Genomic DNA, 17,146 nt, shown 5'->3' on the forward strand with positions numbered 1-17,146 from the left:
CCTAGGCCCCGCACGGCCACGAACGGCCAGGTTCTATAGACAGGGCAGCTGGCATGGATTATGGACACTTTTAACATAGGGTGGTTTTTCAACCTTATCTCCTCTGGGAGCAAAGCGCTGGACAGGGTTTCCTGTACGTTTTTCAGGTTCGCAGGGATCTATGTGTGGATGTTTCTTGGTGTGAAAAGCATGACACCTTTTGGGGTGACACCAGGCTCTTCTGAGAGTTAATTTGCATAATCTCTACTTTCTATTTTATGTGGCATGGGCTGCAGTTACATTGTTCTGTTAATAGAGGGCAACACACAGGTCATAGTTCCAATCAGGGGTGCACGGTCTGCTTGCTAGCTTACATTTACAGTTCTATTTGGGATTCACCGCCTTTTCATAAACGGAGTACTCTTCCGGAGTATTTCTAATTTATGTAGGTGTTTTGGGGGTGTTACGTGCCTTTGTATGACTGCTGCAAACTACTTGATATTAGACATTGATTAGAAACGACATAAAAAATCGAGACACATATTGTAAGCGGACATACAATGACCTATACTAGCTAATATAAGTAAACAGACATCACTCCCCCCTCCCCACAAAAAGGGATGTATGCGTACACGAAAAATAAAAATGAAAAACAAGCAACTACTGCAGTTAAAATTTAAAAATGTAAATTCAGTTACATGATCATGACTCGGAAGGGGAAGTTAAAAAGTCAAAAAACACAAGGTAGGAGAGAGGTTAGCTTTACATGCCATGAGGGAGGAAGAGGTCTTCCAAGCACTGTTGTGTATGTTGGTCAATCCCTCTGAAACGCAAAAGGAATGTGCACATAGAAATCAAAGCAGAGTCATCCAGAGAGACTATTTAATTCTTTTTTTTTCAAATTCTCAAAAGGAAGCTACTATCAAATTGAACTATTCATCACAGCCACTGCTAGGAAATCTATGTGCATAAAATGACAATACACCCAAAGGAAAACAAAATATAGCTATAACATGTCGGATTATTAAATTCAGAGTCCAGCCTACTAACCATTAGACCATGGAACCTAAATACTTACACAAATGCTGAACTTCATTATGCCAAAACAGAGGCAGTCAGAAACAATATTTAATATTGCTTAATCATATGCCTCAAGGGGAAGAATTTGATCTACATGATCTATAAAGCACAGAGATTGCTATAGCACAACTTCAATCGACAACATCGCTGTGTTTGTATGATATCAGTCAATTGGGACTATGAATCTGTAAAAATTGTAAATGTGCTCTATATTGCCATTTCTGATTCAACACTCTCAGGTGCATCTCGCAAGGGTTCCATGGTGTAATGGTTAGCACTTTGGACCGAGTTCAAGTCTCGGTGGAACCATTATCTTGCTCTTACACTCCATTTTCTAATTTCTCAAATTACAATTCAACAGAGTTAATATTCAGAAGTTCAGTCGACTCAGGTAGCCGTTTTCACACTCTCTCTCTCTCTGCACGACATTACATTTAAATGCACTTTGGTGCCTGATACCGATACAGTGATGCAACTACATATCGTTAATGTACAATCCCTAAGGTCAATCAGAGTGGGCACCCAGATATCTCTCAGAAACATTTTCCACAGATGAATAATGTCCAACCTTAACTCTATGAAAAGAAAAATGTACACACTATGTGCAGTAGATTCTCTGCTCACTGGAACATGCAGAAACAACATTGATGTGAAAAGATTGGAAAAAGCCCTATTTTATTAACATTAAAAAATGTTATACAAATATTTTGGTGAATCATAGTCACTTTCACAATCATTCCTATGTTTCAAGCAATTTGATGGTCTTATTAAATGTGTAAAAAATGTAATTCTTTGAGCTGACAAACTGTATGGAGAGCAAACTTTTTATAACTTACAAGAGTTATGAGTTCTAGAAAGTAGCGCATTTACTGATCAAGTGCCCTTGTTTAAATGTACTTACTTTATTTGGATCACACCTTTCTCAAAAGAAGAAATAAACTCTAAATTATCAGGAAACAATTCAACTGATTTTAGGGGCCTCCTGGGCTTTGAATGCAAATCGCTGAGATCAAAAGCCATTTTAATAGCCATTATACCTTGGAGCTTTGGAGATATGAGAGTGGGCAGTTTCTTTGTGGCAAAAGAGAGTCATCCCCAGAAACTATTAATATTCTTTGGTCAAAGAAGACTGACATCAAAGTGGGCTGTAAAGCAATGCCATTGCTGTTATATCTATCTGCAAATGAAAGGCAACTCTGAAAGAGAAGCAGCCCCAAGGTCCCACCGAGATTTGAACTCGGATCGCTGGATTCAGAGTCCAGAGTGCTAACCATTACACCATGGAACCTACATATTCCGTTGCATGATGCACTTCATTCTGGCAAAACAGAGCACATCAGAGAAAATATGTAATATTCCTATATCATTAGACTCCAGAGGAAGAATTTGATCCAAATGAGGCATGAAGCCAATACTTTGCGATTGCACAGCATCCAACAGCAACAGTGCTGCTTCGATATAATATCAGTAAACGGTTACTATAGGTCAGTAAAAATCTTGACTGTGCCCTATATTCTCATTGCCCTTATGAAGCTCTGCCCAACAAGGGTTCCATGGTGTAATGGTTAGCACTTTGGACTTTGAATCCAGCGATCCGAGTCTCGGTGGAACCTCTCTCTTGCTCTAACACACTTTGTCTCCTTTTTGTCTTAAATTATAGGCCAAAGATAGTAATATTCATAAGGTTAGTGGTGTAGGGTATTCATTTTCGCTCTCACTCTCTGGCATAACTTTTCATAAAAATCCACTTTTGTGCCTAGCACCTTAACCTTTATGCATTTTTTTTAAATGTATGAACAGTGAGGTCATTCTGAGTCGATGGGCAGATCTGCATCGGAAACATACATAAAAGATTTGAAATGTTCAAACTTAACTCAATGTTAAGAAACATGCTCAATCTGTGACCCAATGGATTCTCTTTTTACTTGAAGATGCAGCAACAACATTAATAATACCATTTTGGGAAAAGCAGCTCTATTGTATCGCCATTCTCTTTCAAAATTGTTAAAGGGTTAATCCTATGAAAAGCGACCACATTCAGAATCAATGATATTAATCAAGCGTCTTAACATTCTTTACATGTTTGTAAAATGAAGGTATCAGTTTGAGATGAAAAATAGAACAAAGAACACCCTTTTCTTAATTCACAAAAGGCCTGAGGTTTATAAATACTGTTTGTACCAACCAAGGGCCCATTCGTGAATGTACTTACTTTAGTTGGATCATACCTTTCTTCAAAGAAGACATCCACAATAAACGATAAGGGAAAGGTTCGACTGATGGTAAGCTCTTACAGAGATTTGAATGCAAATTATTGGATTCAACCTCCAGGGTGCTACCATTACACCATGGGTCTTTCACACCACAGAAAGTGGTGGGTTTCATTGTGGCTAAAGAGCGTCATCCATGGAAAATCTTTCTTTTTTCAAATGCACCCAGGGAATAATGCTATGAAAGTGGGCGACACAGCAGCATCATTGCTATTAAAACAAGACACTGAGAGGAAAACAAACACAGTAATTCCCAAGGTCCCACCGAGATTTGAACTCGGATCGCTGGATTTAGAGTCCAGAGTGCTAACCATTACACCATGGAACCTACATACTTAGTGACATGATGAACGTCATTGCAGCAAAAAAAGAGCCTTTTAGAGAATGTATGCAATATTCTTTTATCTTATGCCTCCAGAGGAAGAATCCTATCCAAATGAGCTGTAAAGCAAAGAGTTTGCTATTGCGCAACAACCAACTAAACAGTTCCACGTTTGCACAATATCCGTGGGCTAGGAATATGAGTTTGTTAAAATGATGCATGAGATCTCGATTCTCATTTCTGTTACAACTCTGTCAGGTTGCACCAGCAAGGGGCCCATGGTGTAATGGTTAGCAAAGAACATTACTGAAGGGCCCCTCAGCCATCCAGAAAGCCAAAATGGAGAGAACGGGCATGAACTGGTTGTGAATGAGCTTCAAAATGCCTTCACAGGTAATTGAACTGGTGATCTCCTCAGTTTATTCACCTGGAACTCCTGTCAATAGCAACAGTCGGCAGCTGGGTTGCCAGACATTTCGTCGAAAAAAATTTGTCGACAGGACATTTGGTCGAAAGGACATTTGGTCGAAAACCAAATGGTCGAATGTTTTTTGTTTTTTATTTTCCCTTTTTTTTTTGGGGGGGGGGTCCCCCCCATCCCCCTTTTTTTCTAAAAACCCCTTTTTTCCCCTAAACTACAACCTAAAAAATATATATATAAATAAAAAAAAGAAATCGACCATTTGGTTTTCGACCAAATTACGTCGACCAAACGTCTTTCGACCAAATGTCCGGACAGCGGCAGCTGGTCTGTGTCAGTAATGGCAATTTGATTTTGCCATTTTCACAACTCCCTAACAAATGAACAAAATGTTCCATTTGTAGGCACAGTTACATGCTATGGTATGTATACCATGCTTAATAACCACCATCCGCATTCTTACGTACAAAACATGTAAGGAAATAATCAGATCTTTTGCTCTGCAGGAGTCAGGCTTCTTTAAAGCCTGACAAAGTGGCAGAGTGCCATTGTAAACTGAGGCATGATGAAACCATGCCAAAGAACCCAGGCAGGTTAAACCCTTCCACTCATGCCCCTAGGCCTATAGACAGGGCAGCTGGCATGGATTATGGACACTTTAAACATAGGGTGGTTTTTCAACCTTATCTCCTCTGGGAGCAAAGCGCTGGACAGGGTTTCCTGTACGTTTTTGAGGTTCGCAGGGATCTATGTGTGGATGTTTCTTGGTGTGAAAAGCATGACACCTTTTGGGGTGACACCAGGCTCTTCTGGGAGTTAATTTGCATAATCTCTACTTTCTATTTTATGTGACATGGGCTGCAGTTACATTGTTCTGTTAATAGAGGGCAACACACAGGTCATAGTTCCAAACAGGGGTGCACGGTCTGCTTGCTAGCTTACATTTACAGTTCTATTTGGGATTCAACGCCTTTTCATAAACGGAGTACTCTTCCGGAGTATTTCTAACTTATGTAGGTGTTTTGGGGGTGTTACGTGCCTTTGTATGACTGCTGCAAACCACTTGATATTAGACATTGATTAGAAACGACATAAAAAATCCTGACACATATTGTAAGCGGATATAAAATGACCTATACTAGCTAATATAAGTAAACAGACATCACTCCCCCCTCCCCACAAAAAGGGATGTATGCGTACATGAAAAATAAAAAGGAAAAACAAGCAACTACTGCAGTTAAAATCTAAAAATGTAAATTCAGTTACATGATCATGACTCGGAAGGGGAAGTTAAAAAGTAAAAAAACACAAGGTACGAGAGAGGTTAGCTTTACATGCCATGAGGGAGGAAGAGGTCTTCTAAGCACTGTTGTGTATGTTGGTCAATCCCTCTGAAACGCAAAAGGAATGTGCACATAGAAATCAAAGCAGAGTCATCCAGAGAGACTATTTAATTCTTTTTTTTTCAAATTCTCAAAAGGAAGCTACTATCAAATTGAACTATTCATCACAGCCACTGCTAGGAAATCTATGTGCATAAAATGACAATACACCCAAAGGAAAACAAAATATAGCTATAACATGTCGGATTACTAAATTCAGAGTCCAGCCTACTAACCATTAGACCATGGAACCTAAATACTTACGCAAATGCTGAACTTCATTATGCCAAAACAGAGGCAGTCAGAAACAATATTTAATATTGCTTAATCATGTGCCTCAAGGGGAAGAATTGGATATACATGATCTATAAAGCACAGAGATTGCTATAGCACAACGTCAATCGACAACATCGCTGTGTTTGTATGATATCAGTCAATTGGGACTATGACTCTGTAAAAATTGTAAATGTGCTCTATATTGCCATTTCTGATTCAACGCTCTCAAGTGCATCTCGCAAGGGTTCCATGGTGTAATGGTTAGCACTTTGGACTTTGAATCCAGCGATCCGAATTCAAGTCTCGGTGGAACCATTATTTTGCTCTTACACTCCATTTTCTAATTTCTCAAATTACAATTCAACAGAGTTAATGTTCAGTCGACTCAGGTAGCCGTTTTCACACTCTCTCTCTCTCTGCACGACATTACATTTAAATGCACTTTGATGCCTGATACCAATACAGTGATGCAACTACATATCGTTAATGTACAATCCCTAAGGTCAATCAGAGTGGGCACCCAGATATCTCTCAGAAACATTTTCCACAGATGAATAATGTCCAACCTTAACTCTATGAAAAGAAAAATGTACACACTATGTGCAGTAGATTCTCTGCTCACTGGAACATGCAGAAACAACATTGATGTGAAAAGATTGGAAAAAGCCCTATTTTATTAACATTAAAAAATGTTATACAAATATTTTGGTGAATCATATTCACTTTCACAATCATTCCTATGTTTCAAGCAATTTGATGGTCTTATTAAATGTGTAAAAAATGTAATTCTTTGAGCTGACAAACTGTATGGAGAGCAAACTTTTTATAACTTACAAGAGTTATGAGTTCTAGAAAGTAGCGCATTTTACTGATCAAGTGCCCTTGTTTAAATGTACTTACTTTATTTGGATCACACCTTTCTCTAAAGAAGAAATAAACTCTAAATTATCAGGAAACAATTCAACTGATTTTAGGGGCCTCCTGGGCTTTGAATGCAAATCGCTGAGATCAAAAGCCATTTTAATAGCCATTATACCTTGGAGCTTTGGAGATATGAGAGTGGGCAGTTTCTTTGTGGCAAAAGAGAGTCATCCCCAGAAACTATTAATATTCTTTGGTCAAAGAAGACTGACATTTAAGTGGGCTGTAAAGCACAGCCATTGCTGTTATATCTATCTGCAAATGAAAGGCAACTCTAAAAGAGAAGCAGCCCCAAGGTCCCACCGAGATTTGAACTCGGATCGCTGGATTCAGAGTCCAGAGTGCTAACCATTACACCATGGAACCTACATATTCCATAGCATGATGCACTTCATTCTGGCAAAACAGAGCACATCAGAGAAAATATGTAATATTCCTATATCATTAGACTCCAGAGGAAGAATTTGATCCAAATGAGGCATGAAGCCAATACTTTGCGATTGCACAGCATCCAACAGCAACAGTGCTGCTTCGATATAATATCAGTAAACGGTTACTATAGGTCAGTAAAAATCTTGACTGTGCCCTATATTCTCATTGCCCTTATGAAGCTCTGCCCAACAAGGGTTCCATGGTGTAATGGTTAGCACTTTGGACTGAACCTCTCTCTTGCTCTAACACACTTTGTCTCCTTTTTGTCTAAAGGCCAAAGATAGTAATATTCATAAGGTTAGTGGTGTAGGGTATTCATTTTCGCTCTCACTCTCTGGCATAACTTTTCATAAAAATCCACTTTTGTGCCTAGCACCTTAACCTTTATGCATTTTTTTTAAATGTATGAACATTGAGGTCATTCTGAGTCGATGGGCAGATCTGCATCGGAAACATACATAAAAGATTTGAAATGTTCAAACTTAACTCAATGTTAAGAAACATGTTCAATCTGTGACCCAATGGATTCTCTTTTTACTTGAAGATGCAGCAACAACATTAATAATACCATTTTGGGAAAAGCAGCTCTATTGTATCGCCATTCTCTTTCAAAATTGTTAAAGGGTTAATCCTATGAAAAGCGACCGCATTCAGAATCAATGATATTAATCAAGCGTCTTAACATTCTTTACATGTTTGTAAAATGAAGGTATCAGTTTGAGATGAAAAATAGAACGAAGAACACACTTTTCTTAATTCACAAAAGGCCTGAGGTGTATAAATACTGTTTGTACCGACCAAGGGCCCATTCGTGAATGTACTTACTTTAGTTGGATCATACCTTTCTTCAAAGAAGACATCCACAATAAACGATAAGGGAAAGGTTCGACTGATGGTAAGCTCTTACAGAGATTTGAATGCAAATTATTGGATTCAACCTCCAGGGTGCTACCATTACACCATGGGTCTTTCACACCACAGAAAGTGGTGGGTTTCATTGTGGCTAAAGAGCGTCATCCATGGAAAATCATTCTTTTTTTCAAATGCACCCAGGGAATAATGCTATGAAAGTGGGCGACACAGCAACGTCATTGCTATTAAAACAAGACACTGAGAGGAAAACAAACACAGTAATTCCCAAGGTCCCACTGAGATTTGAACTCGGATCGCTGGATTCAGAGTCCAGAGTGCTTACCATTACACCATGGAACCTACATACTTAGTGACATGATGAACGTCATTGCAGCAAAAAAAGAGCCTTTTAGAGAATGTATGCAATATTCTTTTATCTTATGCCTCCAGAGGAAGAATCCTATCCAAATGAGCTGTAAAGCAAAGAGTTTGCTATTGCGCAACAACCAACTAAACAGTTCCACATTTGCATAATATCCGTGGGCTAGGAATATGAGTTTGTTAAAATGATGCATGAGATCTCGATTCTCATTTCTGTTACAACTCTGTCAGGTTGCACCAGCAAGGGGCCCATGGTGTAATGGTTAGCAAAGAACATTACTGAAGGGCCCCTCAGCCAGCCGGAAAGCCAAAATGGAGAGAACGGGCATGAACTGGTTGTGAATGAGCTTCAAAATGCGTTCACAGGTAATTGAACTGGTGATCTCCTCAGTTTATTCACCTGGAACTCCTGTCAATAGCAACAGTCGGCAGCTGGGTTGCCAGATATTTCGTCGAAAAAAAATTGTCGACAAGACATTTGGTCGAAAACCAAATGGTCGAAATGTTTTTTTTTTTATTTTCACTTTTTTTTTTTTTTGGGGAGGGGGGTTTCGGGGGGTCCCCCCCCAACCCCCTTTTTTTCTAAAAAACCCTTTTTTCCCCTAAACTACAACCTAAAAAATATATATATAAATAAAAAAAAAATCGACCATTTGGTTTTCGACCAAATTACGTCGACCAAAAGTCTTTCGACGGAATGTCTTTCGACGAAATGTCCGGACAGCGGCAGCTGGTCTGTGTCAGTAATGGCAATTTGATTTTGCCATTTTCACAACTCCCTAATAAATTAACAAAATGTTCCATTTGTAGGCACAGTTACATGCTATGGTATGTATACCATGCTTAATAACCACCATAGGAGGCTCAGAGCACCATCCGCATTCTTATGTACAAAACATGTAAGGAAATAATCAGATCTTTTGCTCTGCAGGAGTCAGGCTTGTTTAAAGCCTGACAAAGCGGCAGAGTGCCATTGTAAACTGAGGCATGATGAAGCCATGCCCAAGAACCCAGGCAGGTTAAACCCTTCCACTCATGCCCATAGGCCCCGAACGACAACGAAAGGTCAGGTTCTATAGACAGGGCAGCTGGCATGGATTATGGACACTTTTAACATAGGGTGGTTTTTCAACCTTATCTCCTCTGGGAGAAAAGCGCTGGACAGGGTTTCCTGTACGTTTTTGAGGTTCGCAGGGATCTATGTGTGGATGTTTCTTGGTGTGAAAAGCATGACACCTTTTGGGGTGACACCAGGCTCTTCTGGGAGTTAATTTGCATAATCTCTACTTTCTATTTTATGTGACATGGGCTGCAGTTACATTGTTCTGTTAATAGAGGGCAACACACAGGTCATAGTTCCAAACAGGGGTGCACGGTCTGCTTGCTAGCTTACATTTACAGTTCTATTTGGGATTCACTGCCTTTTCATAAACTGAGTACTCTTCCGGAGTATTTCTCACTTATGTAGGTGTTTTGGGGGTGTTACGTGCCTTTGTATGACTGCTGCAAACCACTTGATATTAGACATTGATTGGAAACGACATAAAAAATCCTGACACATATTGTAAGTGGACATAAAATGACCTATTCTAGCTAATATAAGTAAACAGACATCACTCCCCCTCCCCACAAAAAGGGATGTATGCGTACACGAAAAATAAAAATGAAAAACAAGCAACTACTGCAGTTAAAATCTAAAAATGTAAATTCAGTTACATGATCATGACTCGGAAGGGGAAGTTAAAAAGTAAAAAAACACAAGGTTAGCTTTACATGCCATGAGGGAGGAAGAGGTCTTCCAAGCACTGTTGTGTATGTTGGTCAATCCCTCTGAAAGGCAAAAGGAATGTGCACATATAAATCAAAGCAGAGTCATCCAGAGAGACTATTTAATTCTTTTTTTTTCAAATTCTCAAAAGGAAGCTGCTATCAAATTGAACTATTCATCACAGCCACTGCTAGGAAATCTATGTGCATAAAATGACAATACACCCAAAGGAAAACAAAATATAGCTATAACATGTCGGATTACTAAATTCAGAGTCCAGCCTACTAACCATTAGACCATGGAACCTAAATACTTACGCAAATGCTGAACTTCATTATGCCAAAACAGAGGCAGTCAGAAACAATATTTAATATTGCTTAATCATATGCCTCAAGAGGAAGAATTTGATCTACATGATCTATAAAGCACAGAGATTGCTATAGCACCACGTCAATCGACAACATCGCTGTGTTTGTATGATATCAGTCAATTGGGACTATGAATCTGTAAAAATTGTAAATGTGCTCTATATTGCCATTTCTGATTCAACGCTCTCAGGTGCATCTCGCAAGGGTTCCATGGTGTAATGGTTAGCACTTTGGACTTTGAATCCAACGTCTCGGTGGAACCATTATCTTGCTCTTACACTCCATTTTCTAATTTCTCAAATTACAATTCAACAGAGTTAATATTCAGAAGTTCAGTCGACTCAGGTAGCCGTTTTCACACTCTCTCTCTCTCTCTGCACGACATTACATTTAAATGCACTTTGGTGCCTGATACCAATACAGTGATGCAACTACATATCGTTAATGTACAATCCCTAAGGTCAATCAGAGTGGGCACCCAGATATCTCTCAGAAACATTTTCCACAGATGAATAATGTCCAACCTTAACTCTATGAAAAGAAAAATGTACACACTATGTGCAGTAGATTCTCTGCTCACTGGAACATGCAGAAACAACATTGATGTGAAAAGATTGGAAAAAGCCCTATTTTATTAACATTAAAAAATGTTATACAATTATTTTGGTGAATCATATTCACTTTCACAATCATTCCTATGTTTCAAGCAATTTGATGGTTTTATTAAATGTGTAAAAAATGTAATTCTTTGAGCTGACAAACTGTATGGAGAGCAAACTTTTTATAACTTACAAGAGTTATGAGTTCTAGAAAGTAGTGCATTTACTGATCAAGTGCCCTTGTTTAAATGTACTTACTTTATTTGGATCACACCTTTCTCGAAAGAAGAAATAAACTCTAAATTATCAGGAAACAATTCAACTGATTTTAGGGGCCTCCTGGGCTTTGAATGCAAATCGCTGAGATCAAAAGCCAGTTTAATAGCCATTATACCTTGGAGCTTTGGAGATATGAGAGTGGGCAGTTTCTTTGTGGCAAAAGAGAGTCATCGCCAGAAACTATTAATATTCTTTGGTCAAAGAAGACTGCCATCAAAGTGGGCTGTAAAGCAAAGCTATTGCTGTTATATCTATCTGCAAATGAAAGGCAACTCTGCAAGAGAAGCAGCCCCAAGGTCCCACCGAGATTTGAACTCGGATTGCTCGATTCAGAGTCCAGAGTGCTAACCATTACACCATGGAATCTACATGTTCCGTAGCATGATGCACTTCATTCTGGCAAAACAGAGCACATCAGAGAAAATATGTAATATTCCTATATCATTAGACTCCAGAGGAAGAATTTGATCCAAATGAGGCATGACGCCAATACTTTGCGATTGCACAGCATCCAACAGCAACAGTGCTGCTTCGATATAATATCAGTAAACGGTTACTATAGGTCAGTAAAAATCTTGACTGTGCCCTATACTCTCATTGCCCTTATGAAGCTCTGCCCAACAAGGGTTCCATGGTGTAATGGTTAGCACTTTGGACTTTGAATCCAGCGATCCGAGTTCAAGTGTGTAAAAGTGTGTAAAACTGCATTCATCCAACGGTAGGCGGAACCGCCGGTGGCCAGCATGAAGGCCACACAAAGGCCTGTTCCTGCGCCTGTGCCCCCATTCCATCCATCCTCGCCGAGGGTAGAGGGCAGGAGCCCCCCCTCCCATCCCTGAAGCTGCTCCACGCACATGGAGTGCATTGAAGCACCATCGCCGGCACCATAGAAGGGCCTGCCTGACCCTGTCCTCAAAGGTGCCTGACTCCCGCATGCCGGGCGCCGCGCGGCACGAAAGCGAGGCTGATCCTCGCTTGAAGCAGTGTAAAACTGCATTCATCCGCCGGTAGGCGGAACCGCCGGTGGCCAGCACGAAGGCCACACAAAGGCCTGTTCCTGCGTCTGTTACGCGCATGGGAGGGCGGCGTGGCCACCCCCCATGCTCAATTTAAACTTCCCCGACCGCCTTCCGCAAAGTCTGAGGCAAGCTATCGGAGCCAAGTATCCAAATATCTCCATTCATACAAGGAGAACCTACTGTAAGTACTTTGCCCCTGTCCTTGTTCCTATTACTGACATTGCAATGATACGACTCCCGCTCAGTCGGCTTATATCTGTACTCCATTTACTACGTGGACCGTCATTTCAAGGAGTATAATCACGCATGCCAGTACCGGGGACACTACTGTAGGCATGCACTCTGAGCCACTATTATTTGAATGTGTTTCAGGCCACCCTTGAAACTCTCGAACCTTAGCATATCATAAGTATTTTGTGCCTTATGGTCACTAGTAGACCACCTTATAACTGTATTGTGCCTTATGGTCACTAGTAGACCACCTTATAACTGTATTGTGCCTCATGGTCGCTTACAGACCATTTCAATTGTGTAGTGCCTTAAGGTCGCTTACAGACCATTTCTATTGTGTTGTGCCTTAAGGTCGCTTACAGACCATTTCAATTGTGTAGTGCCTTAAGGTCGCTTACAGACCATTTCTATTGTGTTGTGCCTTAAGGTTGCTTACAGACCATTTCAATTGTGTAGTGCCTTAAGGTCGCTTACAGACCATTTCAATTGTGTAGTGCCTTAAGGTCGCTTACAGACCATTTCAATTGTGTAGTGCCTTAAGGTCGCTTACAGACCATTTCAATTGTGTTGTGCCTTAAGGTCGCTTACAGACCTTTTCATTGTGTTGTGCCTTATGGTCGAACACAGACCATTTCAATTGTGTTGTGCCTTAAGGTCGCCTACAGACCATCTCAATTGTAATGTACCCTATGGTAGCCCACTGACCACTTCAACGGTGTTGTGCCTTAAGGGCGCATCAAATTGTATTGTGCTGTGCCTGACTTGGGTCACGTCTAATCTAGGTTTACCACTGCCCTGGGCGACAGCCTGTGATTACGCTAATCTAGGGCTGCTCTGACCTTTGCATTCCAGCCATTGGGTTATCCCTATCTAGGTGCCCAGGCTTCCAGCCATACCATAGCATCCTCACTCCCTTCCATTATCTCACCAGCCCCACTCAAGGAGACCCTATCGTGTCCCTGTCAACAAGCTCATAGGGAACCTATTCTGGCAGCCAGCACCACCATCATGCTCATCAGCGTGCGCCTTCTATTGCACTACCTCCTAACCACACACCTTGCCCTATTCACTCAACCACCCAAGTCAACCACTCCTACCTTTGAGGTTAATAACCTGGCCTGCCCTTAGCTACGTGACCCAGCGTCACCCACCATGACTTTGACACCCTCAACGAGTCCTTCAGCAACTACCATTGACGCTCACCACCCCTGCAACCAGATTAACCAATACCTTAATGACCCAGCTCTCTGGCTAAAACACTTTGCCACAAAACCAACTCCTAACCAACCTTGCCCCCTCACTCTCAGGAACAAGCGACTAGGCACCAGATTCTGCATTTGTCCTTCCCGCATCAACACCACTAAGCAAGCCCCACACATACCACCCAGCCCACCTTCGCCCACCGCCACTTGCAAAACTAAGACCACAGGGGTTAAATTGCCTGTGTTCAAGGGTGCCCTTATTAATGCTAGATCCCTCACAGCACACGCTCTTGACATAGCCAACCTTATCACCACTGCCGACCTTGACTTCATTGCCATATCCGAAACCTGGCTACATGCCGCCTCTGGCCCTTCTCTATCCTTGGCCTTACCGCCTGACTATGGCATCACACGCTGTGACCGCTCCTCTGCCCATACTAGAGGTAGCGGCGTGGCATTCATCCACAAAAACTCCCTTGACCTAAGAGTGGTATCCGACTCCAAACTCGAATCAGCTGAACTGCTGACAATCAAATTACTACTAACACCTAACCAAACGGCCACCCTTCACCTTATCTACAGGCACCCACCTTTGTCAGTGAAATTTCCACTCTTCTTCTTGACAAAACAAAAAACAACTCCCAAACAATAATCCTAGGTGACTTCAATCTTGGTCGCGGCGACCCTAAGGATCCTGTAGCAACTGATCTGGAGTATGCTCTTACTGACCTTGGCCTCACCTTGTACATACAAGAACCGACCCATATCAAAGGCAGGACCATCGATTGGTTAGCCGGTTCCAACTGCAACATCCAGGTCCTCAATAACTCCCCATGCTTATGGTCTGACCATCACATCATAACATTTAACATTGAAGCTACCCCGCGAGCCCCAACACCCATAGCCCCAGCCCTCCCCACCCGCAATAAAAAAATATAACAAGAGAACAACTCCTCCCACTGTTACTCCCCTCTCTTAATGCGGCGACCAACGCCTGCTCTGATCCCACCTCCCTAGCAGACATCTACAACCAAACGATGCTCACGGCTATTGACACTATAGCACCAATTAAACCTAGAAAGGCTAAACCACGAGCACATCTGAACTCATGGTTCACTCCACAGCTAAGAATCCTCCGCAAAGCCAAACGCTGCGCGGAAAACCGGTGGAAAAGCCACCCATCTGATGAGCATAAAGACGGCTTCCTCCTCGCCGCCCTCACTTATAAAGACGCCATCATCATTGCTAAAAAAGAATCGCTTAATAATCGTATCATGCAAGCCGACTCTATTTCCAAGGAACTCTTTAGAGTCCTAAAAGAGCTCGAAACCCCAGTCTCCCCGCCAGACACTTGCACGAAAGACAGCAAATGGTGTGCTAACATTCAAGCAGCCCTCCTAAACAAAATCTCTATGCTCCAATCTAAAATAAAAGAAAAGCAGGACTGCCTGAGGCATGACAACCGCTCATTCTCCCCTACTAGGCCCACCCTCTCCAACTCTGCCAACATCAAACCTTTCACCTTCGCACCGTTCACTGTCACCGAAGTAGAAAACATCATCCTCAGGATGAAACCATCCAACTGCCAAGGTGACCCGTGCCCAGCTCCCATCATTAAGGACTCCGCCCATGACCTAGCCCCATTCATTACAGCCTTCATTATCTCATCCTTTGAAACAGGTATTGTCCCGGACAACCTTAAAGACGCCTGGGTAATCCCGCTACTAAAAAAACCTTCCCTTGACCCAAGCATACCTACGAACTTCCGACCTGTTACTACAGTACCACTTCTGCTGAAGATACTGGACCGTGCAGCTTACCTGCAGATCCAAAACTACCTTGAATCAAACAATCTGTTAGGTCTACGACAATCCGGATTTCGGCCCAGACATGGGACCGAAACGGCTCTATTAGACCTAAAAACCCAGATCGAAGTCCTGAAGGACAAGGGCAAATTAGCAATGCTATTACTCCTCGACCTTTCCGCCGCATTTGATTTGGTTAACCACCAGATCCTTTGCAGGCACCTCCACTCTGCTGCCAACTTCTCTCCCTCCGCAGAGGCCTGGATCAAATCCTTCCTGAGCAACAGATCTATGAGGGTCTTTGCACCTTCCGCTGCCGCAGTTCCCTCCCCTATTCATTGCGGTGTTCCTCAGGGTTCTTGCGTGTCACCTACTCTTTACAATATCTTTACGAAACCACTCTTTGATGTGCTTGATTATCTGGGTGTCTCCTACACCAACTATGCGGACGACACCCAGATACTCATTCCCATCTCTGGTGATTATCTTGCTGACACCAAGGCCCTCAATGACGTCTACTTGGTCATCCAAGCCTGGATGGCCCAGCACCAGCTATGTCTGAACGACGATAAGACGGAGCTACTTATCCTGGGTACATCACAACGCCTGAGCAAACTTGAGCCATCCTATCAGTCATTCATCATAGACGGCAACTTCATACAAGTCTCGAAAGACACTAAAACACTAGGCTTTTACCTGGATTCCACCTTATCCTTGTCAAGACAAACTAATGCAGTCAGGTCCACCTCCGCCTACACGTGCAAACTCATTTCAGCCTGCAGACCATTCCTCACCACCCACAATAGCGTCACACTAGCGAGAACACTTATCATGGCAAAAATAGATCACTGCAGTGCTCTATATTTAGGCACCAGCCAAGAAAACCTGTCCAAACTCCAAACCACCCAGAACAATGCAATTCGAGTGGCCCTGAACATCCCTCGTAACCACCACATCTCAGAAGCCAGATCTAGCCTTAAGTGGTTACCCGTGAAGCAGAGAATTTCCCTAAAAACGCTTGCCCTCACGCACAAATGCCTAGCCAACAAGGCTCCGATCTATTCTGCAGTCGGCTTTCGCGCCACTCCACTGCCCGACCACTAAGAACTGCTCAGACTCACTGCCTTACTATCCCTAGGTTTAAGCTCCAAAAAGCGGGAGGCACTAGCTCCCCTGTCCTAGCCTCCAAACTTTGGAACACCCTCCCCGCTGCCATCAGAGCTGAAGACTCCTTCAACACCTTTTAAGAATAAAACCAAATCTTGGCTCTTTGACCAGTAATAGTTGTGTTAGACATCTGTCCTACTTACCCAGCCCGCCTGTTCCCCTGCACGATTTCCGGTCTGCTACCTTCCCAACTACCTCAGGGATACTTCCTCTGCGGAGCCTAGGGACACTGACCCATGTGTAACATTTGTAATTATTAAGATTGTTATTATGCTGTATTGGTATACTTTTATTGTAATTTATCTCCCTGTATGTTCTTTTCTTGCAACCCTGTACAAATTGCGCCCTGATGCCCCTGGGCCTGATGGTCTGCGCGTTATAAATAAACAAAT

At 42.1% G+C, this 17,146-nt stretch overlaps 4 non-coding genes across 4 annotated transcripts; 1 reads left to right on the top strand and 3 right to left on the bottom strand.

Moving 5' to 3' along the window:
* Positions 1-2,275: 2,275 nt before the first annotated feature.
* Positions 2,276-2,347, bottom strand: TRNAQ-CUG (transfer RNA glutamine (anticodon CUG)). Its single transcript has one exon. It is a non-coding gene; the product is annotated as a tRNA-Gln (tRNA).
* Positions 2,348-5,973: 3,626 nt separating this feature from the next.
* TRNAQ-UUG (transfer RNA glutamine (anticodon UUG)) lies at positions 5,974-6,045 on the top strand. Its single transcript has one exon. It is a non-coding gene; the product is annotated as a tRNA-Gln (tRNA).
* A 900-nt stretch (positions 6,046-6,945) lies between these two features.
* Positions 6,946-7,017, bottom strand: TRNAQ-CUG (transfer RNA glutamine (anticodon CUG)). Its single transcript has one exon. It is a non-coding gene; the product is annotated as a tRNA-Gln (tRNA).
* Positions 7,018-8,223: 1,206 nt separating this feature from the next.
* TRNAQ-CUG (transfer RNA glutamine (anticodon CUG)) lies at positions 8,224-8,295 on the bottom strand. Its single transcript has one exon. It is a non-coding gene; the product is annotated as a tRNA-Gln (tRNA).
* Positions 8,296-17,146: the final 8,851 nt, after the last annotated feature.

This window comes from Ambystoma mexicanum, chromosome 5p (genome assembly GCF_040938575.1).
Source record: "Ambystoma mexicanum isolate Mex_15411 chromosome 5p, UKY_AmexF1_1, whole genome shotgun sequence".
Taxonomy (NCBI): Eukaryota; Metazoa; Chordata; class Amphibia; order Caudata; family Ambystomatidae; genus Ambystoma; species Ambystoma mexicanum.